This window comes from Drosophila novamexicana, unplaced genomic scaffold (genome assembly GCF_003285875.2).
Source record: "Drosophila novamexicana strain 15010-1031.04,08,12 unplaced genomic scaffold, DnovRS2.1 tig00001302-arrow-arrow-pilon, whole genome shotgun sequence".
In the NCBI taxonomy this organism is placed as follows: Eukaryota; Metazoa; Arthropoda; class Insecta; order Diptera; family Drosophilidae; genus Drosophila; species Drosophila novamexicana.
This window is the reverse complement of record NW_020824849.1, coordinates 608,390-612,676: the sequence shown is the minus strand read 5'-3', so window position 1 is coordinate 612,676 and position 4,287 is coordinate 608,390.

Genomic DNA, 4,287 nt, shown 5'->3' with positions numbered 1-4,287 from the left:
TCGAGATTTGAATGCCAGATTAATCTAGAGGGAAAACCATGAAGAAAAAGCCAAACTTCGTGAAAATCGGATAAGATTTGACCGAGTTATGGGGGTGGTAATTTTTGACCCATGTCTAGATACGAATCTTGGGGTAAGATTTTGACATGAATTTCGACTAAAAAATCGGTGCCGAGATTTGAATGCCAGATTAATCTAGAGGGAAAACCATGAAGAAAAAGCCAAACTTCGTGAAAATCGGATAAGATTTGACCGAGTTATGGGGGTGGTAATTTTTGACCCATGTCTAGATACGAATCTTGGGGTAAGATTTGGACATGAATTTCGACTAAAAAATCGGTGTCGAGATTTGAATGCCAGATTAATCTAGAGGGAAAACCATGAAGAAAAAGCCAAACTTCGTGAAAATCGGATAAGATTTGACCGAGTTATGGGGGTGGTAATTTTTGACCCATGTCTAGATACGAATCTTGGGGTAAGATTTGGACATGAATTTCGACTAAAAAATCGGTGCCGAGATTTGAATGCCAGATTAATCTAGAGGGAAAACCATGAAGAAAAAGCCAAACTTCGTGAAAATCGGATAAGATTTGACCGAGTTATGGGGGTGGTAATTTTTGACCCATGTCTATATACGAATCTTGGGGTAAGATTTGGACATGAATTTCGACTAAAAAATCGGTGTCGAGATTTGAATGCCAGATTAATCTAGAGGGAAAACCATGAAGAAAAAGCCAAACTTCGTGAAAATCGGATGAGATTTGCCCGAGTTATGGGGGTGGTAATTTTTGACCCATGTCTAGCTACGAATCTTGGGGTAAGATTTGGACATGAATTTCGACTAAAAAATCGGTGTCGAGATTTGAATGCCAGATTAATCTAGAGGGAAAACCATGAAGAAAAAGCCAAACTTCGTGAAAATCGGATAAGATTTGACCGAGTTATGGGGGTGGTAATTTTTGACCCATGTCTAGATACGAATCTTGGGGTAAGATTTGGACATGAATTTCGACTAAAAAATCGGTGTCGAGATTTGAATGCCAGTTTAATCTAGAGGGAAAACCATGAAGAAAAAGCCAAACTTCGTGAAAATCGGATAAGATTTGACCGAGTTATGAGGGTGGTAATTTTTGACCCATGTCTATATACGAATCTTGGGGTAAGATTTGGACATGAATTTCGACTAAAAAATCGGTGTCGAGATTTGAATGCCAGATTAATCTAGAGGGAAAACCATGAAGAAAAAGCCAAACTTCGTGAAAATCGGATAAGATTTGACCGAGTTATGGGGGTGGTAATTTTTGACCCATGTCTAGATACGAATCTTGGGGTAAGATTTGGACATGAATTTCGACAAAAAAATCGGTGTCGAGATTTGAATGCCAGATTAATCTAGAGGGAAAACCATGAAGAAAAAGCCAAACTTCGTGAAAATCGGATGAGATTTGGCCGAGTTATGGGGGTGGTAATTTTTGACCAATGTCTAGATACGAATCTTGGGGTAAGATTTGGACATGAATTTCGACTAAAAAATCGGTGTCGAGATTTGAATGCCAGATTAATCTAGAGGGAAAACCATGAAGAAAAAGCCAAACTTCGTGAAAATCGGATGAGATTTGCCCGAGTTATGGGGGTGGTAATTTTTGACCCATGTCTATATACGAATCTTGGGGTAAGATTTGGACATGAATTTCGACTAAAAAATCGGTGTCGAGATTTGAATGCCAGATTAATCTAGAGGGAAAACCATGAAGAAAAATCCAAACTTCGTGAAAATCGGATAAGATTTGACCGAGTTATGAGGGTGGTAATTTTTGACCCATGTCTAGATACGAATCTTGGGGTAAGATTTGGACATGAATTTCGACTAAAAAATCGGTGTCGAGATTTGAATGCCAGATTAATCTAGAGGGAAAACCATGAAGAAAAAGCCAAACTTCGTGAAAATCGGATGAGATTTGCCCGAGTTATGGGGGTGGTAATTTTTGACCCATGTCTAGCTACGAATCTCTGGGTAAGATTTGGACATGAATTTCGACTAAAAAATCGGTGTCGAGATTTGAATGCCAGATTAATCTAGAGGGAAAACCATGAAGAAAAAGCCAAACTTCGTGAAAATCGGATAAGATTTGACCGAGTTATGGGGGTGGTAATTTTTGACCCATGTCTAGATACGAATCTTGGGGTAAGATTTGGACATGAATTTCGACTAAAAAATCGGTGTCGAGATTTGAATGCCAGATTAATCTAGAGGGAAAACCATGAAGAAAAAGCCAAACTTCGTGAAAATCGGATAAGATTTGACCGAGTTATGAGGGTGGTAATTTTTGACCCATGTCTATATACGAATCTTGGGGTAAGATTTGGACATGAATTTCGACTAAAAAATCGGTGTCGAGATTTGAATGCCAGATTAATCTAGAGGGAAAACCATGAAGAAAAAGCCAAACTTCGTGAAAATCGGATAAGATTTGACCGAGTTATGGGGGTGGTAATTTTTGACCCATGTCTAGATACGAATCTTGGGGTACGATTTGGACATGAATTTCGACTAAAAAATCGGTGTCGAGATTTGAATGCCAGATTAATCTAGAGGGAAAACCATGAAGAAAAAGCCAAACTTCGTGAAAATCGGATAAGATTTGACCGAGTTATGGGGGTGGTAATTTTTTACCCATGTCTAGATACGAATCTTGGGGTAAGATTTGGACATGAATTTCGACTAAAAAATCGGTGTCGAGATTTGAATGCCAGATTAATCTAGAGGGAAAACCATGAAGAAAAAGCCAAACTTCGTGAAAATCGGATGAGATTTGGCCGAGTTATGGGGGTGGTAATTTTTGACCCATGTCTAGATACGAATCTTGGGGTAAGATTTGGACATGAATTTCGACTAAAAAATCGGTGTCGAGATTTGAATGCCAGATTAATCTAGAGGGAAAACCATGAAGAAAAATCCAAACTTCGTGAAAATCGGATAAGATTTGACCGAGTTATGAGGGTGGTAATTTTTGACCCATGTCTAGATACGAATCTTGGGGTAAGATTTGGACATGAATTTCGACTAAAAAATCGGTGTCGAGATTTGAATGCCAGATTAATCTAGAGGGAAAACCATGAAGAAAAAGCCAAACTTCGTGAAAATCGGATGAGATTTGCCCGAGTTATGGGGGTGGTAATTTTTGACCCATGTCTAGCTACGAATCTCTGGGTAAGATTTGGACATGAATTTCGACTAAAAAATCGGTGTCGAGATTTGAATGCCAGATTAATCTAGAGGGAAAACCATGAAGAAAAAGCCAAACTTCGTGAAAATCGGATAAGATTTGACCGAGTTATGGGGGTGGTAATTTTTGACCCATGTCTAGATACGAATCTTGGGGTAAGATTTGGACATGAATTTCGACTAAAAAATCGGTGTCGAGATTTGAATGCCAGATTAATCTAGAGGGAAAACCATGAAGAAAAAGCCAAACTTCGTGAAAATCGGATAAGATTTGACCGAGTTATGAGGGTGGTAATTTTTGACCCATGTCTATATACGAATCTTGGGGTAAGATTTGGACATGAATTTCGACTAAAAAATCGGTGTCGAGATTTGAATGCCAGATTAATCTAGAGGGAAAACCATGAAGAAAAAGCCAAACTTCGTGAAAATCGGATAAGATTTGACCGAGTTATGGGGGTGGTAATTTTTGACCCATGTCTAGATACGAATCTTGGGGTACGATTTGGACATGAATTTCGACTAAAAAATCGGTGTCGAGATTTGAATGCCAGATTAATCTAGAGGGAAAACCATGAAGAAAAAGCCAAACTTCGTGAAAATCGGATAAGATTTGACCGAGTTATGGGGGTGGTAATTTTTTACCCATGTCTAGATACGAATCTTGGGGTAAGATTTGGACATGAATTTCGACTAAAAAATCGGTGTCGAGATTTGAATGCCAGATTAATCTAGAGGGAAAACCATGAAGAAAAAGCCAAACTTCGTGAAAATCGGATGAGATTTGACCGAGTTATGGGGGTGGTAATTTTTGACCCATGTCTAGATACGAATCTTGGGGTAAGATTTGGACATGAATTTCGACTAAAAAATCGGTGTCAAGATTTGAATGCCACATTAATCTAGAGGGAAAACCATGAAGAAAAAGCCAAAATCCGTGAAAATCGGATGAGATTTGGCCTAGATATGGAGGTGGTAATTTTTGACCCATGTCTAGATACGAATCATGGGGTAAGATTAGACATGAATTTCGACTAAAAAATCGGTGTCGATATTTGAAT